The 26,725-nt window shown below is 44.8% G+C and overlaps 22 non-coding genes across 22 annotated transcripts; all 22 read left to right on the top strand.

Annotated features, from left to right (window-relative positions):
• The first annotated feature begins 1,656 nt into the window (after positions 1 to 1,656).
• On the top strand, positions 1,657 to 1,745 carry trnar-ucg (transfer RNA arginine (anticodon UCG)). Its single transcript is given in 2 exon segments — positions 1,657 to 1,693; positions 1,710 to 1,745. It is a non-coding gene; the product is annotated as a tRNA-Arg (tRNA).
• Positions 1,746 to 1,990: 245 nt separating this feature from the next.
• On the top strand, positions 1,991 to 2,072 carry trnas-gcu (transfer RNA serine (anticodon GCU)). The gene has a single exon. It is a non-coding gene; the product is annotated as a tRNA-Ser (tRNA).
• Positions 2,073 to 4,000: 1,928 nt separating this feature from the next.
• trnar-ucg (transfer RNA arginine (anticodon UCG)) lies at positions 4,001 to 4,090 on the top strand. The gene is given in 2 exon segments: positions 4,001 to 4,037; positions 4,054 to 4,090. It is a non-coding gene; the product is annotated as a tRNA-Arg (tRNA).
• Positions 4,091 to 4,334: 244 nt separating this feature from the next.
• On the top strand, positions 4,335 to 4,416 carry trnas-gcu (transfer RNA serine (anticodon GCU)). Its single transcript has one exon. It is a non-coding gene; the product is annotated as a tRNA-Ser (tRNA).
• A 1,928-nt stretch (positions 4,417 to 6,344) lies between these two features.
• trnar-ucg (transfer RNA arginine (anticodon UCG)) lies at positions 6,345 to 6,433 on the top strand. The gene is given in 2 exon segments: positions 6,345 to 6,381; positions 6,398 to 6,433. It is a non-coding gene; the product is annotated as a tRNA-Arg (tRNA).
• Positions 6,434 to 6,678: 245 nt separating this feature from the next.
• On the top strand, positions 6,679 to 6,760 carry trnas-gcu (transfer RNA serine (anticodon GCU)). The gene has a single exon. It is a non-coding gene; the product is annotated as a tRNA-Ser (tRNA).
• A 1,928-nt stretch (positions 6,761 to 8,688) lies between these two features.
• trnar-ucg (transfer RNA arginine (anticodon UCG)) lies at positions 8,689 to 8,778 on the top strand. The gene is given in 2 exon segments: positions 8,689 to 8,725; positions 8,742 to 8,778. It is a non-coding gene; the product is annotated as a tRNA-Arg (tRNA).
• A 244-nt stretch (positions 8,779 to 9,022) lies between these two features.
• On the top strand, positions 9,023 to 9,104 carry trnas-gcu (transfer RNA serine (anticodon GCU)). Its single transcript has one exon. It is a non-coding gene; the product is annotated as a tRNA-Ser (tRNA).
• A 1,928-nt stretch (positions 9,105 to 11,032) lies between these two features.
• On the top strand, positions 11,033 to 11,121 carry trnar-ucg (transfer RNA arginine (anticodon UCG)). Its single transcript is given in 2 exon segments — positions 11,033 to 11,069; positions 11,086 to 11,121. It is a non-coding gene; the product is annotated as a tRNA-Arg (tRNA).
• Positions 11,122 to 11,366: 245 nt separating this feature from the next.
• Positions 11,367 to 11,448, top strand: trnas-gcu (transfer RNA serine (anticodon GCU)). Its single transcript has one exon. It is a non-coding gene; the product is annotated as a tRNA-Ser (tRNA).
• Positions 11,449 to 13,376: 1,928 nt separating this feature from the next.
• Positions 13,377 to 13,465, top strand: trnar-ucg (transfer RNA arginine (anticodon UCG)). Its single transcript is given in 2 exon segments — positions 13,377 to 13,413; positions 13,430 to 13,465. It is a non-coding gene; the product is annotated as a tRNA-Arg (tRNA).
• A 245-nt stretch (positions 13,466 to 13,710) lies between these two features.
• trnas-gcu (transfer RNA serine (anticodon GCU)) lies at positions 13,711 to 13,792 on the top strand. The gene has a single exon. It is a non-coding gene; the product is annotated as a tRNA-Ser (tRNA).
• Positions 13,793 to 15,720: 1,928 nt separating this feature from the next.
• Positions 15,721 to 15,810, top strand: trnar-ucg (transfer RNA arginine (anticodon UCG)). Its single transcript is given in 2 exon segments — positions 15,721 to 15,757; positions 15,774 to 15,810. It is a non-coding gene; the product is annotated as a tRNA-Arg (tRNA).
• Positions 15,811 to 16,054: 244 nt separating this feature from the next.
• On the top strand, positions 16,055 to 16,136 carry trnas-gcu (transfer RNA serine (anticodon GCU)). The gene has a single exon. It is a non-coding gene; the product is annotated as a tRNA-Ser (tRNA).
• Positions 16,137 to 18,064: 1,928 nt separating this feature from the next.
• trnar-ucg (transfer RNA arginine (anticodon UCG)) lies at positions 18,065 to 18,153 on the top strand. The gene is given in 2 exon segments: positions 18,065 to 18,101; positions 18,118 to 18,153. It is a non-coding gene; the product is annotated as a tRNA-Arg (tRNA).
• A 245-nt stretch (positions 18,154 to 18,398) lies between these two features.
• trnas-gcu (transfer RNA serine (anticodon GCU)) lies at positions 18,399 to 18,480 on the top strand. The gene has a single exon. It is a non-coding gene; the product is annotated as a tRNA-Ser (tRNA).
• Positions 18,481 to 20,408: 1,928 nt separating this feature from the next.
• On the top strand, positions 20,409 to 20,497 carry trnar-ucg (transfer RNA arginine (anticodon UCG)). Its single transcript is given in 2 exon segments — positions 20,409 to 20,445; positions 20,462 to 20,497. It is a non-coding gene; the product is annotated as a tRNA-Arg (tRNA).
• A 245-nt stretch (positions 20,498 to 20,742) lies between these two features.
• Positions 20,743 to 20,824, top strand: trnas-gcu (transfer RNA serine (anticodon GCU)). The gene has a single exon. It is a non-coding gene; the product is annotated as a tRNA-Ser (tRNA).
• Positions 20,825 to 22,752: 1,928 nt separating this feature from the next.
• Positions 22,753 to 22,841, top strand: trnar-ucg (transfer RNA arginine (anticodon UCG)). The gene is given in 2 exon segments: positions 22,753 to 22,789; positions 22,806 to 22,841. It is a non-coding gene; the product is annotated as a tRNA-Arg (tRNA).
• A 245-nt stretch (positions 22,842 to 23,086) lies between these two features.
• trnas-gcu (transfer RNA serine (anticodon GCU)) lies at positions 23,087 to 23,168 on the top strand. The gene has a single exon. It is a non-coding gene; the product is annotated as a tRNA-Ser (tRNA).
• Positions 23,169 to 25,096: 1,928 nt separating this feature from the next.
• trnar-ucg (transfer RNA arginine (anticodon UCG)) lies at positions 25,097 to 25,185 on the top strand. The gene is given in 2 exon segments: positions 25,097 to 25,133; positions 25,150 to 25,185. It is a non-coding gene; the product is annotated as a tRNA-Arg (tRNA).
• Positions 25,186 to 25,430: 245 nt separating this feature from the next.
• On the top strand, positions 25,431 to 25,512 carry trnas-gcu (transfer RNA serine (anticodon GCU)). Its single transcript has one exon. It is a non-coding gene; the product is annotated as a tRNA-Ser (tRNA).
• The last annotated feature ends 1,213 nt before the right edge of the window (positions 25,513 to 26,725 follow it).

Below are 26,725 nucleotides of genomic sequence, written 5' to 3'. Positions count from 1 at the left end.
CACGGTTATGATTCTCCCTTCGGAATGATCACATTTGAAATGCGAGAGTCACGGGCCAAATCCCGGACGAGCCCCGCCATGTTTTACTCAAATTTCCGCTTCTAACAGCCGCTCGACATGTGAGACAACAGACGTATTTCACGTTAAAACGTGTGATTTTACGCCGATGTTCCCTTAGCATCCAAATCCCAGAGCAAAGTGAAACCTGCCAAACTGAGTAAAGTTAAAATATCTCAGAGGTACTCGGCTCTGTGACTCGTTGGATAACCGAAAGCCTTGTTTGGTTCCGGCCGATACTTGATCAGTATATCTTCCTGTCTGTACGCATAAGTTCACCTCAATTGGGATAAGCATACATTCAGCGTCAATCTCCACCTCTGCCCTGAATATGAGTGCGTCCTGGTTCTCTAGAGGTGAAAAGATGAGAGAAGCTGCTTTTTGAATTCGTCCCTTGGCTGCCGAATTCAAAGCATACAGGAAATCAATCCGGGCTGGCAAAGCTGCCTGGTCTGATTAAAAGGCGGTGACAGCCTATATTGTAAGCATGTTCTCGTCTTCTGGCCTCAACATTAGGTTCAACGTATCGGATGATAAGCACCGCTCCCATTGTCTGGTAATGGTTCTGCTATTCCCACTAACACTTCCTCTGGACCATCCTTTGTTACGTTATTGCCCGATTACCACCCACTTTGCCTTTCTCCATTGTGCCATGTATTATTTAATCACTCCTTCGTTCCGCTGCATCACAAACGTTCCCATTTGACATTTCTCGCTGCGTATTTTTTCCAGGCGCTATTTTTGTTGAAAACATCTGTAATCTTTAACTTTTTCCTGAAATATCGCAATTATTATCCGACAGAACGTGAAACCGGATTCTTCCTCCACAAAATCTGCACGACCTGCCGAGTTTTACATATTTATCTGTTTTTATTCATTCTATTTCCGTGTCCCTTTTAAGGGGATTTGCTGTCTGTCCAAGATCATTCTCTGTCTCTGTAAAATGGTGTTCTATCAGACCCTCATCATTCTGTGTCTGTTTCAAAGGGATGTGCTGTCTGTCCCGGATTTCCAATTTGAAATTTCAAAACCTGCCTTTGGAGGTTAAGGAATATTAGTTTGTTTGTGTGTTTCAGACTGGGCTGGTTTTACGTCCTTCCCTCCCTCCTTGTCTATCACCTGTGGCTTCAATAACAGTCTCTGCGCCGCGTGGTCCTGAGCCCCACTGCACAATTGCCTTCAGGGATGATCGAAATCTCACTTTATTCTTTTAAAAGGGAACTGCTGTCAGTCAAGGGTCATTCTGCATCTGGGTAAAAGGGATGTCCTTGCAATCCCGGATCATTCTGTGTCTGTTTAAATGGGCTGGTTGTCAGTTCCGGTTCATAATCTTTCCCTTTAAAACGGATTTTCTCATAAACCCGGGTCATCCTGTATTGTTTGAGAAGGAGTATGATTTCAGCTGCAATGACCGAATTGTTAAACTATAGTGTTCCAATTTACATTGGGGTTGCCTGCGCCGGTGCGCACCCAGATCGCAGTGCATCTGTTCATTCACTCGAAATATGCTCATCTTTTCCTAAATCCACTCCTTGATATTGCAGTTGCCCCGAATTTGCTCGCAATATATACAACAACACAATGAATGTTGCTGGCAGCGGCCGCGTGGCCTAATGGATAAGGCGTCTGACTTCGATGACAACCGCAAAGTTATCAGAAGATTGCAGGTTCGAGTCCTGCCGCGGTCAACTTAGCTCGCTACGAGACATTTTATATTCTTTCTTGTGATTCTGCCGAGAAACCAACCATCTCTTCCAGTCACTCACCTGAAGTGAAGGAAGGCTGTTTGCTCAAAGAATCTCATGGCAAGTTTTCATCATTGTCGATCTGCATGCACGGGCAGAGCAAGCTGTGAAGTGGACTTTCTTGCACATTATTTCTGTTTGGATACAAAAAGCAGGAGATTGAATGGCTGACGATATCTTATAGCAGAGACGAGGTGGCCGAGAGGTTAAGGCGATGGACTGCTAATCCATTGTGCTCTGCACGCATGGGTTCGAATCCCATTCTCGTCGTCGTTGGCTTGCAGCTTAAACACTTTTTGACATTCACATTGAACCGAATCGCCAAATTCCCCTTTTACTTACAGGGATGCTGTACTTTCCTCATGTCATGTCTCAAATTAATAATATATTCGTCAAAAGGAGAACAGTTGCAGTACAATGGCGAGGGGCACTAATTAGATAGGTATCTGAGAGACAGCACATGCACGATGGGCCATAATATCATTTCTCACCACCGTCAGAATCTGAGAGCTGCGCTTTTCACTGTCGGCGGCTCGTTGGTCCACGGTTATAATTGTCCCTTCGGAATGATCACATTTGAAATGCGAGAGTCACGGGCCAAATCCCGGACGAGCCCCGCCATGTTTTACTCAAATTTCCGCTTCTAACAGCCGCTCGACATGTGAGAAAACAGACGTATTTCACGTTAAAACGTGTGATTTTACGCCGATGTTCCCTCAGCATCCAAATCCCAGAGCAAAGTGAAACCCGCCAAACTGAGTAAAGTTAAAATATCTCAGAGGTACTCGGCTCTGTGTCTCGTTGGATAACCGAAAGCCTTGTTTGGTTCCGGCCGATACTTGATCAGTATATCTTCCTGTCTGTACGCATAAGTTCACCTCAATTGGGATAAGCATACATTCAGCGTCAATCTCCACCTCTGCCCTGAATATGAGTTCGTCCTGGTTCTCTAGAGCTGAAAAGATGAGAGAAGCTGCTTTTTGAATTCGTCCCTTGGCTGCCGACTTCAAAGCATACAGGAAATCAATCCGGGCTGGCAAAGCTGCCTGGTCTGATTAAAAGGCGGTGACAGCCTATATTGTAAGCATGTTCTCGTCTTCTGGCCTCAACATTAGGTTCAACGTATCGGATGATAAGCACCGCTCCCATTGTCTGGTAATGGTTCTGCTATTCCCACTAACACTTCCTCTGGACCATCCTTTGTTCCGTTATTGCCCGATTACCACCCACTTTGCCTTTCTCCATTGTGCCATGTATTATTTAATCACTCCTTCGTTCCGCTGCATCACAAACGTTCCCATTTGACATTTCTCGCTGCGTATTTTTTCCAGGCGCTATTTTTGTTGAAAACGTCTGTAATCTTTAACTTTTTCCTGAAATATCGGAATTATTATCCGACAGAACGTGAAACCGGATTCTTTATCCACAAAATCTGCACGACCTGCCGAGTTTTACATATTTATCTGTTTTTATTCATTCTATTTCCGTGTCCCTTTTAAGGGGATTTGCTGTCTGTTCAAGATCATTCTCTGTCTCTGTAAAATGGTGTGCTATCAGACCCTCATCATTCTGTGTCTGTTTCAAAGGGATGTGCTGTCTGTCCCGGATTTCCAATTTGAAATTTCAAAACCTGCCTTTGGAGGTTAAGGAATATTAGTTTGTTTGTGTGTTTCAGACTGGGCTGGTTTTACGTCCTTCCCTCCCTCCTTGTCTATCACCTGTGGCTTCAATAACAGTCTCTGCGCCGCGTGGTCCTGAGCCCCACTGCACAATTGCCTTCAGGGATGATCGAAATCTCACTTTATTCTTTTAAACGGGAACTGCTGTCAATCAAGGGTCATTCTGCATCTGGGTAAAAGGGATAACCTTGCAATCCCGGATCATTCTGTGTCTGTTTAAATGGGCTGGTTGCCAGTTCCGGTTCATAATCTTTCCCTTTAAAACGGATTTTCTCATAAACCCGGGTCATCCTGTATTGTTTGAGAAGGAGTATGATTTCAGCTGCAATGACCGAATTGTTAAACTATAGTGTTCCAATTTACATTGGGGTTGCCTGCGCCGGTGCGCACCCAGATCGCAGTGCATCTGTTCATTCACTCGAAATATGCTCATCTTTTCCTAAATCCACTTCTTGATATTGCAGTTGCCCCGAATTTGCTCGCAATATATACAACAACACAATGAATGTTGCTGGCAGCTGCCGCGTGGCCTAATGGATAAGGCGTCTGACTTCGATGACAACCGCAAAGTTATCAGAAGATTGCAGGTTCGAGTCCTGCCGCGGTCAACTTAGCTCGCTACGAGACATTTTATATTCTTTCTTGTGATTCTGCCGAGAAACCAACCATCTCTTCCAGTCACTCACCTGAAGTGAAGGAAGGCTGTTTGCTCAAAGAATCTCATGGCAAGTTTTCATCATTGTCGATCTGCATGCACGGGCAGAGCAAGCTGTGAAGTGGACTTTCTTGCACATTATTTCTGTTTGGATACAAAAAGCAGGAGATTGAATGGCTGACGATATCTTATAGCAGAGACGAGGTGGCCGAGAGGTTAAGGCGATGGACTGCTAATCCATTGTGCTCTGCACGCATGGGTTCGAATCCCATTCTCGTCGTCGTTGGCTTGCAGCTTAAACACTTTTTGACATTCACATTGAACCGAATCGCCAAATTCCCCTTTTACTTACAGGGATGCTGTACTTTCCTCATGTCATGTCTCAAATTAATAATATATTCGTCAAAAGGAGAACAGTTGCAGTACAATGGCGAGGGGCACTAATTAGATAGGTATCTGAGAGACAGCACATGCACGATGTGCCATAATATCATTTCTCACCACCGTCAGAATCTGAGAGCTGCGCTTTTCACTGTCGGCGGCTCGTTGGTCCACGATTATGATTATCCCTTCGGAATGATCACATTTGAAATGCGAGAGTCACGGGCCAAATCCCGGACGAGCCCCGCCATGTTTTACTCAAATTTCCGCTTCTAACAGCCGCTCGACATGTGAGAAAACAGACGTTTTTCACGTTAAAACGTGTGATTTTACGCCGATGTTCCCTCAGCATCCAAATCCCAGAGCAAAGTGAAACCCGCCAAACTGAGTAAAGTTAAAATATCTCAGAGGTACTCGGCTCTGTGACTCGTTGGATAACCGAAAGCCTTGTTTGGTTCCGGCCGATACTTGATCAGTATATCTTCCTGTCTGTACGCATAAGTTCACCTCAATTGGGATAAGCATACATTCAGCGTCAATCTCCACCTCTGCCCTGAATATGAGTGCGTCCTGGTTCTCTAGAGGTGAAAAGATGAGAGAAGCTGCTTTTTGAATTCGTCCCTTGGCTGCCGAATTCAAAGCATACAGGAAATCAATCCGGGCTGGCAAAGCTGCCTGGTCTGATTAAAAGGCGGTGACAGCCTATATTGTAAGCATGTTCTCGTCTTCTGGCCTCAACATTAGGTTCAACGTATCGGATGATAAGCACCGCTCCCATTGTCTGGTAATGGTTCTGCTATTCCCACTAACACTTCCTCTGGACCATCCTTTGTTACGTTATTGCCCGATTACCACCCACTTTGCCTTTCTCCATTGTGCCATGTATTATTTAATCACTCCTTCGTTCCGCTGCATCACAAACGTTCCCATTTGACATTTCTCGCTGCGTATTTTTTCCAGGCGCTATTTTTGTTGAAAACATCTGTAATCTTTAACTTTTTCCTGAAATATCGCAATTATTATCCGACAGAACGTGAAACCGGATTCTTCCTCCACAAAATCTGCACGACCTGCCGAGTTTTACATATTTATCTGTTTTTATTCATTCTATTTCCGTGTCCCTTTTAAGGGGATTTGCTGTCTGTCCAAGATCATTCTCTGTCTCTGTAAAATGGTGTGCTATCAGACCCTCATCATTCTGTGTCTGTTTCAAAGGGATGTGCTGTCTGTCCCGGATTTCCAATTTGAAATTTCAAAACCTGCCTTTGGAGGTTAAGGAATATTAGTTTGTTTGTGTGTTTCAGACTGGGCTGGTTTTACGTCCTTCCCTCCCTCCTTGTCTATCACCTGTGGCTTCAATAACAGTCTCTGCGCCGCGTGGTCCTGAGCCCCACTGCACAATTGCCTTCAGGGATGATCGAAATCTCACTTTATTCTTTTAAAAGGGAACTGCTGTCAGTCAAGGGTCATTCTGCATCTGGGTAAAAGGGATGTCCTTGCAATCCCGGATCATTCTGTGTCTGTTTAAATGGGCTGGTTGTCAGTTCCGGTTCATAATCTTTCCCTTTAAAACGGATTTTCTCATAAACCCGGGTCATCCTGTATTGTTTGAGAAGGAGTATGATTTCAGCTGCAATGACCGAATTGTTAAACTATAGTGTTCCAATTTACATTGGGGTTGCCTGCGCCGGTGCGCACCCAGATCGCAGTGCATCTGTTCATTCACTCGAAATATGCTCATCTTTTCCTAAATCCACTCCTTGATATTGCAGTTGCCCCGAATTTGCTCGCAATATATACAACAACACAATGAATGTTGCTGGCAGCGGCCGCGTGGCCTAATGGATAAGGCGTCTGACTTCGATGACAACCGCAAAGTTATCAGAAGATTGCAGGTTCGAGTCCTGCCGCGGTCAACTTAGCTCGCTACGAGACATTTTATATTCTTTCTTGTGATTCTGCCGAGAAACCAACCATCTCTTCCAGTCACTCACCTGAAGTGAAGGAAGGCTGTTTGCTCAAAGAATCTCATGGCAAGTTTTCATCATTGTCGATCTGCATGCACGGGCAGAGCAAGCTGTGAAGTGGACTTTCTTGCACATTATTTCTGTTTGGATACAAAAAGCAGGAGATTGAATGGCTGACGATATCTTATAGCAGAGACGAGGTGGCCGAGAGGTTAAGGCGATGGACTGCTAATCCATTGTGCTCTGCACGCATGGGTTCGAATCCCATTCTCGTCGTCGTTGGCTTGCAGCTTAAACACTTTTTGACATTCACATTGAACCGAATCGCCAAATTCCCCTTTTACTTACAGGGATGCTGTACTTTCCTCATGTCATGTCTCAAATTAATAATATATTCGTCAAAAGGAGAACAGTTGCAGTACAATGGCGAGGGGCACTAATTAGATAGGTATCTGAGAGACAGCACATGCACGATGGGCCATAATATCATTTCTCACCACCGTCAGAATCTGAGAGCTGCGCTTTTCACTGTCGGCGGCTCGTTGGTCCACGGTTATAATTGTCCCTTCGGAATGATCACATTTGAAATGCGAGAGTCACGGGCCAAATCCCGGACGAGCCCCGCCATGTTTTACTCAAATTTCCGCTTCTAACAGCCGCTCGACATGTGAGAAAACAGACGTATTTCACGTTAAAACGTGTGATTTTACGCCGATGTTCCCTCAGCATCCAAATCCCAGAGCAAAGTGAAACCCGCCAAACTGAGTAAAGTTAAAATATCTCAGAGGTACTCGGCTCTGTGTCTCGTTGGATAACCGAAAGCCTTGTTTGGTTCCGGCCGATACTTGATCAGTATATCTTCCTGTCTGTACGCATAAGTTCACCTCAATTGGGATAAGCATACATTCAGCGTCAATCTCCACCTCTGCCCTGAATATGAGTTCGTCCTGGTTCTCTAGAGCTGAAAAGATGAGAGAAGCTGCTTTTTGAATTCGTCCCTTGGCTGCCGACTTCAAAGCATACAGGAAATCAATCCGGGCTGGCAAAGCTGCCTGGTCTGATTAAAAGGCGGTGACAGCCTATATTGTAAGCATGTTCTCGTCTTCTGGCCTCAACATTAGGTTCAACGTATCGGATGATAAGCACCGCTCCCATTGTCTGGTAATGGTTCTGCTATTCCCACTAACACTTCCTCTGGACCATCCTTTGTTCCGTTATTGCCCGATTACCACCCACTTTGCCTTTCTCCATTGTGCCATGTATTATTTAATCACTCCTTCGTTCCGCTGCATCACAAACGTTCCCATTTGACATTTCTCGCTGCGTATTTTTTCCAGGCGCTATTTTTGTTGAAAACGTCTGTAATCTTTAACTTTTTCCTGAAATATCGGAATTATTATCCGACAGAACGTGAAACCGGATTCTTTATCCACAAAATCTGCACGACCTGCCGAGTTTTACATATTTATCTGTTTTTATTCATTCTATTTCCGTGTCCCTTTTAAGGGGATTTGCTGTCTGTTCAAGATCATTCTCTGTCTCTGTAAAATGGTGTGCTATCAGACCCTCATCATTCTGTGTCTGTTTCAAAGGGATGTGCTGTCTGTCCCGGATTTCCAATTTGAAATTTCAAAACCTGCCTTTGGAGGTTAAGGAATATTAGTTTGTTTGTGTGTTTCAGACTGGGCTGGTTTTACGTCCTTCCCTCCCTCCTTGTCTATCACCTGTGGCTTCAATAACAGTCTCTGCGCCGCGTGGTCCTGAGCCCCACTGCACAATTGCCTTCAGGGATGATCGAAATCTCACTTTATTCTTTTAAACGGGAACTGCTGTCAATCAAGGGTCATTCTGCATCTGGGTAAAAGGGATAACCTTGCAATCCCGGATCATTCTGTGTCTGTTTAAATGGGCTGGTTGCCAGTTCCGGTTCATAATCTTTCCCTTTAAAACGGATTTTCTCATAAACCCGGGTCATCCTGTATTGTTTGAGAAGGAGTATGATTTCAGCTGCAATGACCGAATTGTTAAACTATAGTGTTCCAATTTACATTGGGGTTGCCTGCGCCGGTGCGCACCCAGATCGCAGTGCATCTGTTCATTCACTCGAAATATGCTCATCTTTTCCTAAATCCACTTCTTGATATTGCAGTTGCCCCGAATTTGCTCGCAATATATACAACAACACAATGAATGTTGCTGGCAGCTGCCGCGTGGCCTAATGGATAAGGCGTCTGACTTCGATGACAACCGCAAAGTTATCAGAAGATTGCAGGTTCGAGTCCTGCCGCGGTCAACTTAGCTCGCTACGAGACATTTTATATTCTTTCTTGTGATTCTGCCGAGAAACCAACCATCTCTTCCAGTCACTCACCTGAAGTGAAGGAAGGCTGTTTGCTCAAAGAATCTCATGGCAAGTTTTCATCATTGTCGATCTGCATGCACGGGCAGAGCAAGCTGTGAAGTGGACTTTCTTGCACATTATTTCTGTTTGGATACAAAAAGCAGGAGATTGAATGGCTGACGATATCTTATAGCAGAGACGAGGTGGCCGAGAGGTTAAGGCGATGGACTGCTAATCCATTGTGCTCTGCACGCATGGGTTCGAATCCCATTCTCGTCGTCGTTGGCTTGCAGCTTAAACACTTTTTGACATTCACATTGAACCGAATCGCCAAATTCCCCTTTTACTTACAGGGATGCTGTACTTTCCTCATGTCATGTCTCAAATTAATAATATATTCGTCAAAAGGAGAACAGTTGCAGTACAATGGCGAGGGGCACTAATTAGATAGGTATCTGAGAGACAGCACATGCACGATGTGCCATAATATCATTTCTCACCACCGTCAGAATCTGAGAGCTGCGCTTTTCACTGTCGGCGGCTCGTTGGTCAACGATTATGATTATCCCTTCGGAATGATCACATTTGAAATGCGAGAGTCACGGGCCAAATCCCGGACGAGCCCCGCCATGTTTTACTCAAATTTCCGCTTCTAACAGCCGCTCGACATGTGAGAAAACAGACGTTTTTCACGTTAAAACGTGTGATTTTACGCCGATGTTCCCTCAGCATCCAAATCCCAGAGCAAAGTGAAACCCGCCAAACTGAGTAAAGTTAAAATATCTCAGAGGTACTCGGCTCTGTGACTCGTTGGATAACCGAAAGCCTTGTTTGGTTCCGGCCGATACTTGATCAGTATATCTTCCTGTCTGTACGCATAAGTTCACCTCAATTGGGATAAGCATACATTCAGCGTCAATCTCCACCTCTGCCCTGAATATGAGTGCGTCCTGGTTCTCTAGAGCTGAAAAGATGAGAGAAGCTGCTTTTTGAATTCGTCCCTTGGCTGCCGACTTCAAAGCATACAGGAAATCAATCCGGGCTGGCAAAGCTGCCTGGTCTGATTAAAAGGCGGTGACAGCCTATATTGTAAGCATGTTCTCGTCTTCTGGCCTCAACATTAGGTTCAACGTATCGGATGATAAGCACCGCTCCTATTGTCTGTTAATGGTTCTGCTATTCCCACTAACACTTCCTCTGGACCATCCTTTGTTACGTTATTGCTCGATTACCACCCACTTTGCCTTTCTCCATTGTGCCATGTATTATTTAATCACTCCTTCGTTCCGCTGCATCACAAACGTTCCCATTTGACATTTCTCGCTGCGTATTTTTTCCAGCCGCTATTTTTGTTGAAAACATATGTAATCTTTAACTTTTTCCTGAAATATCGGAATTATTATCCGACAGAACGTGAAACCGGATTCTTCCTCCACAAAATCTGCACGACCTGCCGAGTTTTACATATTTATCTGTTTTTATTCATTCTATTTCCGTGTCCCTTTTAAGGGGATTTGCTGTCTGTTCAAGATCATTCTCTGTCTCTGTAAAATGGTGTGCTATCAGACCCTCATCATTCTGTGTCTGTTTCAAAGGGATGTGCTGTCTGTCCCGGATTTCCAATTTGAAATTTCAAAACCTGCCTTTGGAGGTTAAGGAATATTAGTTTGTTTGTGTGTTTCAGACTGGGCTGGTTTTACGTCCTTCCCTCCCTCCTTGTCTATCACCTGTGGCTTCAATAACAGTCTCTGCGCCGCGTGGTCCTGAGCCCCACTGCACAATTGCCTTCAGGGATGATCGAAATCTCACTTTATTCTTTTAAACGGGAACTGCTGTCAGTCAAGGGTCATTCTGCATCTGGGTAAAAGGGATGTCCTTGCAATCCCGGATCATTCTGTGTCTGTTTAAATGGGCTGGTTGTCAGTTCCGGTTCATAATCTTTCCCTTTAAAACGGATTTTCTCATAAACCCGGGTCATCCTGTATTGTTTGAGAAGGAGTATGATTTCAGCTGCAATGACCGAATTGTTAAACTATAGTGTTCCAATTTACATTGGGGTTGCCTGCGCCGGTGCGCACCCAGATCGCAGTGCATCTGTTCATTCACTCGAAATATGCTCATCTTTTCCTAAATCCACTCCTTGATATTGCAGTTGCCCCGAATTTGCTCGCAATATATACAACAACACAATGAATGTTGCTGGCAGCGGCCGCGTGGCCTAATGGATAAGGCGTCTGACTTCGATGACAACCGCAAAGTTATCAGAAGATTGCAGGTTCGAGTCCTGCCGCGGTCAACTTAGCTCGCTACGAGACATTTTATATTCTTTCTTGTGATTCTGCCGAGAAACCAACCATCTCTTCCAGTCACTCACCTGAAGTGAAGGAAGGCTGTTTGCTCAAAGAATCTCATGGCAAGTTTTCATCATTGTCGATCTGCATGCACGGGCAGAGCAAGCTGTGAAGTGGACTTTCTTGCACATTATTTCTGTTTGGATACAAAAAGCAGGAGATTGAATGGCTGACGATATCTTATAGCAGAGACGAGGTGGCCGAGAGGTTAAGGCGATGGACTGCTAATCCATTGTGCTCTGCACGCATGGGTTCGAATCCCATTCTCGTCGTCGTTGGCTTGCAGCTTAAACACTTTTTGACATTCACATTGAACCGAATCGCCAAATTCCCCTTTTACTTACAGGGATGCTGTACTTTCCTCATGTCATGTCTCAAATTAATAATATATTCGTCAAAAGGAGAACAGTTGCAGTACAATGGCGAGGGGCACTAATTAGATAGGTATCTGAGAGACAGCACATGCACGATGGGCCATAATATCATTTCTCACCACCGTCAGAATCTGAGAGCTGCGCTTTTCACTGTCGGCGGCTCGTTGGTCCACGGTTATAATTCTCCCTTCGGAATGATCACATTTGAAATGCGAGAGTCACGGGCCAAATCCTGGACGAGCCCCGCCATGTTTTACTCAAATTTCCGCTTCTAACAGCCGCTCGACATGTGAGAAAACAGACGTATTTCACGTTAAAACGTGTGATTTTACGCCGATGTTCCCTCAGCATCCAAATCCCAGAGCAAAGTGAAACCCGCCAAACTGAGTAAAGTTAAAATATCTCAGAGGTACTCGGCTCTGTGACTCGTTGGATAACCGAAAGCCTTGTTTGGTTCCGGCCGATACTTGATCAGTATATCTTCCTGTCTGTACGCATAAGTTCACCTCAATTGGGATAAGCATACATTCAGCGTCAATCTCCACCTCTGCCCTGAATATGAGTGCGTCCTGGTTCTCTAGAGCTGAAAAGATGAGAGAAGCTGCTTTTTGAATTCGTCCCTTGGCTGCCGACTTCAAAGCATACAGGAAATCAATCCGGGCTGGCAAAGCTGCCTGGTCTGATTAAAAGGCGGTGACAGCCTATATTGTAAGCATGTTCTCGTCTTCTGGCCTCAACATTAGGTTCAACGTATCGGATGATAAGCACCGCTCCTATTGTCTGTTAATGGTTCTGCTATTCCCACTAACACTTCCTCTGGACCATCCTTTGTTACGTTATTGCCCGATTACCACCCACTTTGCCTTTCTCCATTGTGCCATGTATTATTTAATCACTCCTTCGTTCCGCTGCATCACAAACGTTCCCATTTGACATTTCTCGCTGCGTATTTTTTCCAGGCGCTATTTTTGTTGAAAACATATGTAATCTTTAACTTTTTCCTGAAATATCGGAATTATTATCCGACAGAACGTGAAACCGGATTCTTCCTCCACAAAATCTGCACGACCTGCCGAGTTTTACATATTTATCTGTTTTTATTCATTCTATTTCCGTGTCCCTTTTAAGGGGATTTGCTGCCTGTTCAAGATCATTCTCTGTCTCTGTAAAATGGTGTGCTATCAGACCCTCATCATTCTGTGTCTGTTTCAAAGGGATGTGCTGTCTGTCCCGGATTTCCAATTTGAAATTTCAAAACCTGCCTTTGGAGGTTAAGGAATATTAGTTTGTTTGTGTGTTTCAGACTGGGCTGGTTTTACGTCCTTCCCTCCCTCCTTGTCTATCACCTGTGGCTTCAATAACAGTCTCTGCGCCGCGTGGTCCTGAGCCCCACTGCACAATTGCCTTCAGGGATGATCGAAATCTCACTTTATTCTTTTAAACGGGAACTGCTGTCAGTCAAGGGTCATTCTGCATCTGGGTAAAAGGGATGTCCTTGCAATCCCGGATCATTCTGTGTCTGTTTAAATGGGCTGGTTGTCAGTTCCGGTTCATAATCTTTCCCTTTAAAACGGATTTTCTCATAAACCCGGGTCATCCTGTATTGTTTGAGAAGGAGTATGATTTCAGCTGCAATGACCGAATTGTTAAACTATAGTGTTCCAATTTACATTGGGGTTGCCTGCGCCGGTGCGCACCCAGATCGCAGTGCATCTGTTCATTCACTCGAAATATGCTCATCTTTTCCTAAATCCACTCCTTGATATTGCAGTTGCCCCGAATTTGCTCGCAATATATACAACAACACAATGAATGTTGCTGGCAGCGGCCGCGTGGCCTAATGGATAAGGCGTCTGACTTCGATGACAACCGCAAAGTTATCAGAAGATTGCAGGTTCGAGTCCTGCCGCGGTCAACTTAGCTCGCTACGAGACATTTTATATTCTTTCTTGTGATTCTGCCGAGAAACCAACCATCTCTTCCAGTCACTCACCTGAAGTGAAGGAAGGCTGTTTGCTCAAAGAATCTCATGGCAAGTTTTCATCATTGTCGATCTGCATGCACGGGCAGAGCAAGCTGTGAAGTGGACTTTCTTGCACATTATTTCTGTTTGGATACAAAAAGCAGGAGATTGAATGGCTGACGATATCTTATAGCAGAGACGAGGTGGCCGAGAGGTTAAGGCGATGGACTGCTAATCCATTGTGCTCTGCACGCATGGGTTCGAATCCCATTCTCGTCGTCGTTGGCTTGCAGCTTAAACACTTTTTGACATTCACATTGAACCGAATCGCCAAATTCCCCTTTTACTTACAGGGATGCTGTACTTTCCTCATGTCATGTCTCAAATTAATAATATATTCGTCAAAAGGAGAACAGTTGCAGTACAATGGCGAGGGGCACTAATTAGATAGGTATCTGAGAGACAGCACATGCACGATGGGCCATAATATCATTTCTCACCACCGTCAGAATCTGAGAGCTGCGCTTTTCACTGTCGGCGGCTCGTTGGTCCACGGTTATAATTCTCCCTTCGGAATGATCACATTTGAAATGCGAGAGTCACGGGCCAAATCCCGGACGAGCCCCGCCATGTTTTACTCAAATTTCCGCTTCTAACAGCCGCTCGACATGTGAGAAAACAGACGTATTTCACGTTAAAACGTGTGATTTTACGCCGATGTTCCCTCAGCATCCAAATCCCAGAGCAAAGTGAAACCCGCCAAACTGAGTAAAGTTAAAATATCTCAGAGGTACTCGGCTCTGTGACTCGTTGGATAACCGAAAGCCTTGTTTGGTTCCGGCCGATACTTGATCAGTATATCTTCCTGTCTGTACGCATAAGTTCACCTCAATTGGGATAAGCATACATTCAGCGTCAATCTCCACCTCTGCCCTGAATATGAGTTCGTCCTGGTTCTCTAGAGCTGAAAAGATGAGAGAAGCTGCTTTTTGAATTCGTCCCTTGGCTGCCGACTTCAAAGCATACAGGAAATCAATCCGGGCTGGCAAAGCTGCCTGGTCTGATTAAAAGGCGGTGACAGCCTATATTGTAAGCATGTTCTCGTCTTCTGGCCTCAACATTAGGTTCAACGTATCGGATGATAAGCACCGCTCCCATTGTCTGGTAATGGTTCTGCTATTCCCACTAACACTTCCTCTGGACCATCCTTTGTTCCGTTATTGCCCGATTACCACCCACTTTGCCTTTCTCCATTGTGCCATGTATTATTTAATCACTCCTTCGTTCCGCTGCATCACAAACGTTCCCATTTGACATTTCTCGCTGCGTATTTTTTCCAGGCGCTATTTTTGTTGAAAACGTCTGTAATCTTTAACTTTTTCCTGAAATATCGGAATTATTATCCGACAGAACGTGAAACCGGATTCTTTATCCACAAAATCTGCACGACCTGCCGAGTTTTACATATTTATCTGTTTTTATTCATTCTATTTCCGTGTCCCTTTTAAGGGGATTTGCTGTCTGTTCAAGATCATTCTCTGTCTCTGTAAAATGGTGTGCTATCAGACCCTCATCATTCTGTGTCTGTTTCAAAGGGATGTGCTGTCTGTCCCGGATTTCCAATTTGAAATTTCAAAACCTGCCTTTGGAGGTTAAGGAATATTAGTTTGTTTGTGTGTTTCAGACTGGGCTGGTTTTACGTCCTTCCCTCCCTCCTTGTCTATCACCTGTGGCTTCAATAACAGTCTCTGCGCCGCGTGGTCCTGAGCCCCACTGCACAATTGCCTTCAGGGATGATCGAAATCTCACTTTATTCTTTTAAACGGGAACTGCTGTCAATCAAGGGTCATTCTGCATCTGGGTAAAAGGGATAACCTTGCAATCCCGGATCATTCTGTGTCTGTTTAAATGGGCTGGTTGCCAGTTCCGGTTCATAATCTTTCCCTTTAAAACGGATTTTCTCATAAACCCGGGTCATCCTGTATTGTTTGAGAAGGAGTATGATTTCAGCTGCAATGACCGAATTGTTAAACTATAGTGTTCCAATTTACATTGGGGTTGCCTGCGCCGGTGCGCACCCAGATCGCAGTGCATCTGTTCATTCACTCGAAATATGCTCATCTTTTCCTAAATCCACTTCTTGATATTGCAGTTGCCCCGAATTTGCTCGCAATATATACAACAACACAATGAATGTTGCTGGCAGCTGCCGCGTGGCCTAATGGATAAGGCGTCTGACTTCGATGACAACCGCAAAGTTATCAGAAGATTGCAGGTTCGAGTCCTGCCGCGGTCAACTTAGCTCGCTACGAGACATTTTATATTCTTTGTTGTGATTCTGCCGAGAAACCAACCATCTCTTCCAGTCACTCACCTGAAGTGAAGGAAGGCTGTTTGCTCAAAGAATCTCATGGCAAGTTTTCATCATTGTCGATCTGCATGCACGGGCAGAGCAAGCTGTGAAGTGGACTTTCTTGCACATTATTTCTGTTTGGATACAAAAAGCAGGAGATTGAATGGCTGACGATATCTTATAGCAGAGACGAGGTGGCCGAGAGGTTAAGGCGATGGACTGCTAATCCATTGTGCTCTGCACGCATGGGTTCGAATCCCATTCTCGTCGTCGTTGGCTTGCAGCTTAAACACTTTTTGACATTCACATTGAACCGAATCGCCAAATTCCCCTTTTACTTACAGGGATGCTGTACTTTCCTCATGTCATGTCTCAAATTAATAATATATTCGTCAAAAGGAGAACAGTTGCAGTACAATGGCGAGGGGCACTAATTAGATAGGTATCTGAGAGACAGCACATGCACGATGTGCCATAATATCATTTCTCACCACCGTCAGAATCTGAGAGCTGCGCTTTTCACTGTCGGCGGCTCGTTGGTCCACGATTATGATTATCCCTTCGGAATGATCACATTTGAAATGCGAGAGTCACGGGCCAAATCCCGGACGAGCCCCGCCATGTTTTACTCAAATTTCCGCTTCTAACAGCCGCTCGACATGTGAGAAAACAGACGTTTTTCACGTTAAAACGTGTGATTTTACGCCGATGTTCCCTCAGCATCCAAATCCCAGAGCAAAGTGAAACCCGCCAAACTGAGTAAAGTTAAAATATCTCAGAGGTACTCGGCTCTGTGACTCGTTGGATAACCGAAAGCCTTGTTTGGTTCCGGCCGATACTTGATCAGTATATCTTCCTGTCTGTACGCATAAGTTCACCTCAATTGGGATAAGCATACATTCAGCGTCAATCTCCACCTCTGCCCTGAATATGAGTGCGTCCTGGTTCTCTAGAGCTGAAAAGATGAGAGAAGCTGCTTTTTGAATTCGTCCCTTGGCTGCCGACTTCAAAGCATACAGGAAATCAATCCGGGCTGGCAAAGCTGCCTGGTCTGATTAAAAGGCGGTGACAGCCTATATTGTAAGCATGTTCTCGTCTTCTGGCCTCAACATTAGGTTCAACGTATCGGATGATAAGCACCGCTCCTATTGTCTGTTAATGGTTCTGCTATTCCCACTAACACTTCCTCTGGACCATCCTTTGTTACGTTATTGCCCGATTACCACCCACTTTGCCTTTCTCCATTGTGCCATGTATTATTTAATCACTCCTTCGTTCCGCTGCATCACAAACGTTCCCATTTGACATTTCTCGCTGCGTATTTTTTCCAGGCGCTATTTTTGTTGAAAACATATGTAATCTTTAACTTTTTCCTGAAATATCGGAATTATTATCCGACAGAACGTGAAACCGGATTCTTCCTCCACAAAATCTGCACGACCTGCCGAGTTTTACATATTTATCTGTTTTTATTCATTCTATTTCCGTGTCCCTTTTAAGGGGATTTGCTGTCTGTTCAAGATCATTCTCTGTCTCTGTAAAATGGTGTGCTATCAGACCCTCATCATTCTGTGTCTGTTTCAAAGGGATGTGCTGTCTGTCCCGGATTTCCAATTTGAAATTTCAAAACCTGCCTTTGGAGGTTAAGGAATATTAGTTTGTTTGTGTGTTTCAGACTGGGCTGGTTTTACGTCCTTCCCTCCCTCCTTGTCTATCACCTGTGGCTTCAATAACAGTCTCTGCGCCGCGTGGTCCTGAGCCCCACTGCACAATTGCCTTCAGGGATGATCGAAATCTCACTTTATTCTTTTAAACGGGAACTGCTGTCAGTCAAGGGTCATTCTGCATCTGGGTAAAAGGGATGTCCTTGCAATCCCGGATCATTCTGTGTCTGTTTAAATGGGCTGGTTGTCAGTTCCGGTTCATAATCTTTCCCTTTAAAACGGATTTTCTCATAAACCCGGGTCATCCTGTATTGTTTGAGAAGGAGTATGATTTCAGCTGCAATGACCGAATTGTTAAACTATAGTGTTCCAATTTACATTGGGGTTGCCTGCGCCGGTGCGCACCCAGATCGCAGTGCATCTGTTCATTCACTCGAAATATGCTCATCTTTTCCTAAATCCACTCCTTGATATTGCAGTTGCCCCGAATTTGCTCGCAATATATACAACAACACAATGAATGTTGCTGGCAGCGGCCGCGTGGCCTAATGGATAAGGCGTCTGACTTCGATGACAACCGCAAAGTTATCAGAAGATTGCAGGTTCGAGTCCTGCCGCGGTCAACTTAGCTCGCTACGAGACATTTTATATTCTTTCTTGTGATTCTGCCGAGAAACCAACCATCTCTTCCAGTCACTCACCTGAAGTGAAGGAAGGCTGTTTGCTCAAAGAATCTCATGGCAAGTTTTCATCATTGTCGATCTGCATGCACGGGCAGAGCAAGCTGTGAAGTGGACTTTCTTGCACATTATTTCTGTTTGGATACAAAAAGCAGGAGATTGAATGGCTGACGATATCTTATAGCAGAGACGAGGTGGCCGAGAGGTTAAGGCGATGGACTGCTAATCCATTGTGCTCTGCACGCATGGCTTCGAATCCCATTCTCGTCGTCGTTGGCTTGCAGCTTAAACACTTTTTGACATTCACATTGAACCGAATCGCCAAATTCCCCTTTTACTTACAGGGATGCTGTACTTTCCTCATGTCATGTCTCAAATTAATAATATATTCGTCAAAAGGAGAACAGTTGCAGTACAATGGCGAGGGGCACTAATTAGATAGGTATCTGAGAGACAGCACATGCACGATGGGCCATAATATCATTTCTCACCACCGTCAGAATCTGAGAGCTGCGCTTTTCACTGTCGGCGGCTCGTTGGTCCACGGTTATAATTCTCCCTTCGGAATGATCACATTTGAAATGCGAGAGTCACGGGCCAAATCCCGGACGAGCCCCGCCATGTTTTACTCAAATTTCCGCTTCTAACAGCCGCTCGACATGTGAGAAAACAGACGTATTTCACGTTAAAACGTGTGATTTTACGCCGATGTTCCCTCAGCATCCAAATCCCAGAGCAAAGTGAAACCCGCCAAACTGAGTAAAGTTAAAATATCTCAGAGGTACTCGGCTCTGTGACTCGTTGGATAACCGAAAGCCTTGTTTGGTTCCGGCCGATACTTGATCAGTATATCTTCCTGTCTGTACGCATAAGTTCACCTCAATTGGGATAAGCATACATTCAGCGTCAATCTCCACCTCTGCCCTGAATATGAGTTCGTCCTGGTTCTCTAGAGCTGAAAAGATGAGAGAAGCTGCTTTTTGAATTCGTCCCTTGGCTGCCGACTTCAAAGCATACAGGAAATCAATCCGGGCTGGCAAAGCTGCCTGGTCTGATTAAAAGGCGGTGACAGCCTATATTGTAAGCATGTTCTCGTCTTCTGGCCTCAACATTAGGTTCAACGTATCGGATGATAAGCACCGCTCCCATTGTCTGGTAATGGTTCTGCTATTCCCACTAACACTTCCTCTGGACCATCCTTTGTTCCGTTATTGCCCGATTACCACCCACTTTGCCTTTCTCCATTGTGCCATGTATTATTTAATCACTCCTTCGTTCCGCTGCATCACAAACGTTCCCATTTGACATTTCTCGCTGCGTATTTTTTCCAGGCGCTATTTTTGTTGAAAACGTCTGTAATCTTTAACTTTTTCCTGAAATATCGGAATTATTATCCGACAGAACGTGAAACCGGATTCTTCATCCACAAAATCTGCACGACCTGCCGAGTTTTACATATTTATCTGTTTTTATTCATTCTATTTCCGTGTCCCTTTTAAGGGGATTTGCTGTCTGTTCAAGATCATTCTCTGTCTCTGTAAAATGGTGTGCTATCAGACCCTCATCATTCTGTGTCTGTTTCAAAGGGATGTGCTGTCTGTCCCGGATTTCCAATTTGAAATTTCAAAACCTGCCTTTGGAGGTTAAGGAATATTAGTTTGTTTGTGTGTTTCAGACTGGGCTGGTTTTACGTCCTTCCCTCCCTCCTTGTCTATCACCTGTGGCTTCAATAACAGTCTCTGCGCCGCGTGGTCCTGAGCCCCACTGCACAATTGCCTTCAGGGATGATCGAAATCTCACTTTATTCTTTTAAACGGGAATTGCTGTCAGTCAAGGGTCATTCTGCATCTGGGTAAAAGGGATGTCCTTGCAATCCCGGATCATTCTGTGTCTGTTTAAATGGGCTGGTTGTCAGTTCCGGTTCATAATCTTTCCCTTTAAAACGGATTTTCTCATAAACCCGGGTCATCCTGTATTGTTTGAGAAGGAGTATGATTTCAGCTGCAATGACCGAATTGTTAAACTATAGTGTTCCAATTTACATTGGGGTTGCCTGCGCCGGTGCGCACCCAGATCGCAGTGCATCTGTTCATTCACTCGAAATATGCTCATCTTTTCCTAAATCCACTCCTTGATATTGCAGTTGCCCCGAATTTGCTCGCAATATATACAACAACACAATGAATGTTGCTGGCAGCGGCCGCGTGGCCTAATGGATAAGGCGTCTGACTTCGATGACAACCGCAAAGTTATCAGAAGATTGCAGGTTAGAGTCCTGCCGCGGTCAACTTAGCTCGCTACGAGACATTTTATATTCTTTCTTGTGATTCTGCCGAGAAACCAACCATCTCTTCCAGTCACTCACCTGAAGTGAAGGAAGGCTGTTTGCTCAAAGAATCTCATGGCAAGTTTTCATCATTGTCGATCTGCATGCACGGGCAGAGCAAGCTGTGAAGTGGACTTTCTTGCACATTATTTCTGTTTGGATACAAAAAGCAGGAGATTGAATGGCTGACGCTATCTTATAGCAGAGACGAGGTGGCCGAGAGGTTAAGGCGATGGACTGCTAATCCATTGTGCTCTGCACGCATGGGTTCGAATCCCATTCTCGTCGTCGTTGGCTTGCAGCTTAAACACTTTTTGACATTCACATTGAACCGAATCGCCAAATTCCCCTTTTACTTACAGGGATGCTGTACTTTCCTCATGTCATGTCTCAAATTAATAATATATTCGTCAAAAGGAGAACAGTTGCAGTACAATGGCGAGGGGCACTAATTAGATAGGTATCTGAGAGACAGCACATGCACGATGGGCCATAATATCATTTCTCACCACCGTCAGAATCTGAGAGCTGCGCTTTTCACTGTCGGCGGCTCGTTGGTCCACGGTTATAATTGTCCCTTCGGAATGATCACATTTGAAATGCGAGAGTCACGGGCCAAATCCCGGACGAGCCCCGCCATGTTTTACTCAAATTTCCGCTTCTAACAGCCGCTCGACATGTGAGAAAACAGACGTATTTCACGTTAAAACGTGTGATTTTACGCCGATGTTCCCTCAGCATCCAAATCCCAGAGCAAAGTGAAACCCGCCAAACTGAGTAAAGTTAAAATATCTCAGAGGTACTCGGCTCTGTGACTCGTTGGATAACCGAAAGCCTTGTTTGGTTCCGGCCGATACTTGATCAGTATATCTTCCTGTCTGTACGCATAAGTTCACCTCAATTGGGATAAGCATACATTCAGCGTCAATCTCCACCTCTGCCCTGAATATGAGTTCGTCCTGGTTCTCTAGAGCTGAAAAGATGAGAGAAGCTGCTTTTTGAATTCGTCCCTTGGCTGCCGACTTCAAAGCATACAGGAAATCAATCCGGGCTGGCAAAGCTGCCTGGTCTGATTAAAAGGCGGTGACAGCCTATATTGTAAGCATGTTCTCGTCTTCTGGCCTCAACATTAGGTTCAACGTATCGGATGATAAGCACCGCTCCCATTGTCTGGTAATGGTTCTGCTATTCCCACTAACACTTCCTCTGGACCATCCTTTGTTCCGTTATTGCCCGATTACCACCCACTTTGCCTTTCTCCATTGTGCCATGTATTATTTAATCACTCCTTCGTTCCGCTGCATCACAAACGTTCCCATTTGACATTTCTCGCTGCGTATTTTTTCCAGGCGCTATTTTTGTTGAAAACGTCTGTAATCTTTAACTTTTTCCTGAAATATCGGAATTATTATCCGACAGAACGTGAAACCGGATTCTTTATCCACAAAATCTGCACGACCTGCCGAGTTTTACATATTTATCTGTTTTTATTCATTCTATTTCCGTGTCCCTTTTAAGGGGATTTGCTGTCTGTTCAAGATCATTCTCTGTCTCTGTAAAATGGTGTGCTATCAGACCCTCATCATTCTGTGTCTGTTTCAAAGGGATGTGCTGTCTGTCCCGGATTTCCAATTTGAAATTTCAAAACCTGCCTTTGGAGGTTAAGGAATATTAGTTTGTTTGTGTGTTTCAGACTGGGCTGGTTTTACGTCCTTCCCTCCCTCCTTGTCTATCACCTGTGGCTTCAATAACAGTCTCTGCGCCGCGTGGTCCTGAGCCCCACTGCACAATTGCCTTCAGGGATGATCGAAATCTCACTTTATTCTTTTAAACGGGAACTGCTGTCAGTCAAGGGTCATTCTGCATCTGGGTAAAAGGGATGTCCTTGCAATCCCGGATCATTCTGTGTCTGTTTAAATGGGCTGGTTGTCAGTTCCGGTTCATAATCTTTCCCTTTAAAACGGATTTTCTCATAAACCCGGGTCATCCTGTATTGTTTGAGAAGGAGTATGATTTCAGCTGCAATGACCGAATTGTTAAACTATAGTGTTCCAATTTACATTGGGGTTGCCTGCGCCGGTGCGCACCCAGATCGCAGTGCATCTGTTCATTCACTCGAAATATGCTCATCTTTTCCTAAATCCACTCCTTGATATTGCAGTTGCCCCGAATTTGCTCGCAATATATACAACAACACAATGAATGTTGCTGGCAGCGGCCGCGTGGCCTAATGGATAAGGCGTCTGACTTCGATGACAACCGCAAAGTTATCAGAAGATTGCAGGTTCGAGTCCTGCCGCGGTCAACTTAGCTCGCTACGAGACATTTTATATTCTTTCTTGTGATTCTGCCGAGAAACCAACCATCTCTTCCAGTCACTCACCTGAATTGAAGGAAGGCTGTTTGCTCAAAGAATCTCATGGCAAGTTTTCATCATTGTCGATCTGCATGCACGGGCAGAGCAAGCTGTGAAGTGGACTTTCTTGCACATTATTTCTGTTTGGATACAAAAAGCAGGAGATTGAATGGCTGACGATATCTTATAGCAGGGACGAGGTGGCCGAGAGGTTAAGGCGATGGACTGCTAATCCATTGTGCTCTGCACGCATGGGTTCGAATCCCATTCTCGTCGTCGTTGGCTTGCAGCTTAAACACTTTTTGACATTCACATTGAACCGAATCGCCAAATTCCCCTTTTACTTACAGGGATGCTGTACTTTCCTCATGTCATGTCTCAAATTAATAATATATTCGTCAAAAGGAGAACAGTTGCAGTACAATGGCGAGGGGCACTAATTAGATAGGTATCTGAGAGACAGCACATGCACGATGGGCCATAATATCATTTCTCACCACCGTCAGAATCTGAGAGCTGCGCTTTTCACTGTCGGCGGCTCGTTGGTCCACGGTTATAATTGTCCCTTCGGAATGATCACATTTGAAATGCGAGAGTCACGGGCCAAATCCCGGACGAGCCCCGCCATGTTTTACTCAAATTTCCGCTTCTAACAGCCGCTCGACATGTGAGAAAACAGACGTATTTCACGTTAAAACGTGTGATTTTACGCCGATGTTCCCTCAGCATCCAAATCCCAGAGCAAAGTGAAACCCGCCAAACTGAGTAAAGTTAAAATATCTCAGAGGTACTCGGCTCTGTGACTCGTTGGATAACCGAAAGCCTTGTTTGGTTCCGGCCGATACTTGATCAGTATATCTTCCTGTCTGTACGCATAAGTTCACCTCAATTGGGATAAGCATACATTCAGCGTCAATCTCCACCTCTGCCCTGAATATGAGTTCGTCCTGGTTCTCTAGAGCTGAAAAGATGAGAGAAGCTGCTTTTTGAATTCGTCCCTTGGCTGCCGACTTCAAAGCATACAGGAAATCAATCCGGGCTGGCAAAGCTGCCTGGTCTGATTAAAAGGCGGTGACAGCCTATATTGTAAGCATGTTCTCGTCTTCTGGCCTCAACATTAGGTTCAACGTATCGGATGATAAGCACCGCTCCCATTGTCTGGTAATGGTTCTGCTATTCCCACTAACACTTCCTCTGGACCATCCTTTGTTCCGTTATTGCCCGATTACCACCCACTTTGCCTTTCTCCATTGTGCCATGTATTATTTAATCACTCCTTCGTTCCGCTGCATCACAAACGTTCCCATTTGACATTTCTCGCTGCGTATTTTTTCCAGGCGCTATTTTTGTTGAAAACGTCTGTAATCTTTAACTTTTTCCTGAAATATCGGAATTATTATCCGACAGAACGTGAAACCGGATTCTTTATCCACAAAATCTGCACGACCTGCCGAGTTTTACATATTTATCTGTTTTTATTCATTCTATTTCCGTGTCCCTTTTAAGGGGATTTGCTGTCTGTTCAAGATCATTCTCTGTCTCTGTAAAATGGTGTGCTATCAGACCCTCATCATTCTGTGTCTGTTTCAAAGGGATGTGCTGTCTGTCCCGGATTTCCAATTTGAAATTTCAAAACCTGCCTTTGGAGGTTAAGGAATATTAGTTTGTTTGTGTGTTTCAGACTGGGCTGGTTTTACGTCCTTCCCTCCCTCCTTGTCTATCACCTGTGGCTTCAATAACAGTCTCTGCGCCGCGTGGTCCTGAGCCCCACTGCACAATTGCCTTCAGGGATGATCGAAATCTCACTTTATTCTTTTAAACGGGAACTGCTGTCAGTCAAGGGTCATTCTGCATCTGGGTAAAAGGGATGTCCTTGCAATCCCGGATCATTCTGTGTCTGTTTAAATGGGCTGGTTGTCAGTTCCGGTTCATAATCTTTCCCTTTAAAACGGATTTTCTCATAAACCCGGGTCATCCTGTATTGTTTGAGAAGGAGTATGATTTCAGCTGCAATGACCGAATTGTTAAACTATAGTGTTCCAATTTACATTGGGGTTGCCTGCGCCGGTGCGCACCCAGATCGCAGTGCATCTGTTCATTCACTCGAAATATGCTCATCTTTTCCTAAATCCACTCCTTGATATTGCAGTTGCCCCGAATTTGCTCGCAATATATACAACAACACAATGAATGTTGCTGGCAGCGGCCGCGTGGCCTAATGGATAAGGCGTCTGACTTCGATGACAACCGCAAAGTTATCAGAAGATTGCAGGTTCGAGTCCTGCCGCGGTCAACTTAGCTCGCTACGAGACATTTTATATTCTTTCTTGTGATTCTGCCGAGAAACCAACCATCTCTTCCAGTCACTCACCTGAATTGAAGGAAGGCTGTTTGCTCAAAGAATCTCATGGCAAGTTTTCATCATTGTCGATCTGCATGCACGGGCAGAGCAAGCTGTGAAGTGGACTTTCTTGCACATTATTTCTGTTTGGATACAAAAAGCAGGAGATTGAATGGCTGACGATATCTTATAGCAGGGACGAGGTGGCCGAGAGGTTAAGGCGATGGACTGCTAATCCATTGTGCTCTGCACGCATGGGTTCGAATCCCATTCTCGTCGTCGTTGGCTTGCAGCTTAAACACTTTTTGACATTCACATTGAACCGAATCGCCAAATTCCCCTTTTACTTACAGGGATGCTGTACTTTCCTCATGTCATGTCTCAAATTAATAATATATTCGTCAAAAGGAGAACAGTTGCAGTACAATGGCGAGGGGCACTAATTAGATAGGTATCTGAGAGACAGCACATGCACGATGGGCCATAATATCATTTCTCACCACCGTCAGAATCTGAGAGCTGCGCTTTTCACTGTCGGCGGCTCGTTGGTCCACGGTTATAATTGTCCCTTCGGAATGATCACATTTGAAATGCGAGAGTCACGGGCCAAATCCCGGACGAGCCCCGCCATGTTTTACTCAAATTTCCGCTTCTAACAGCCGCTCGACATGTGAGAAAACAGACGTATTTCACGTTAAAACGTGTGATTTTACGCCGATGTTCCCTCAGCATCCAAATCCCAGAGCAAAGTGAAACCCGCCAAACTGAGTAAAGTTAAAATATCTCAGAGGTACTCGGCTCTGTGACTCGTTGGATAACCGAAAGCCTTGTTTGGTTCCGGCCGATACTTGATCAGTATATCTTCCTGTCTGTACGCATAAGTTCACCTCAATTGGGATAAGCATACATTCAGCGTCAATCTCCACCTCTGCCCTGAATATGAGTTCGTCCTGGTTCTCTAGAGCTGAAAAGATGAGAGAAGCTGCTTTTTGAATTCGTCCCTTGGCTGCCGACTTCAAAGCATACAGGAAATCAATCCGGGCTGGCAAAGCTGCCTGGTCTGATTAAAAGGCGGTGACAGCCTATATTGTAAGCATGTTCTCGTCTTCTGGCCTCAACATTAGGTTCAACGTATCGGATGATAAGCACCGCTCCCATTGTCTGGTAATGGTTCTGCTATTCCCACTAACACTTCCTCTGGACCATCCTTTGTTCCGTTATTGCCCGATTACCACCCACTTTGCCTTTCTCCATTGTGCCATGTATTATTTAATCACTCCTTCGTTCCGCTGCATCACAAACGTTCCCATTTGACATTTCTCGCTGCGTATTTTTTCCAGGCGCTATTTTTGTTGAAAACGTCTGTAATCTTTAACTTTTTCCTGAAATATCGGAATTATTATCCGACAGAACGTGAAACCGGATTCTTTATCCACAAAATCTGCACGACCTGCCGAGTTTTACATATTTATCTGTTTTTATTCATTCTATT

The sequence above is a fragment of the Pristiophorus japonicus genome, unplaced genomic scaffold, assembly GCF_044704955.1.
Source record: "Pristiophorus japonicus isolate sPriJap1 unplaced genomic scaffold, sPriJap1.hap1 HAP1_SCAFFOLD_73, whole genome shotgun sequence".
NCBI lineage: Eukaryota > Metazoa > Chordata > Chondrichthyes > Pristiophoridae > Pristiophorus > Pristiophorus japonicus.
The sequence above is the reverse complement of the archived record's forward strand: the minus strand, read 5'-3'. Positions and strand labels throughout refer to the sequence as shown.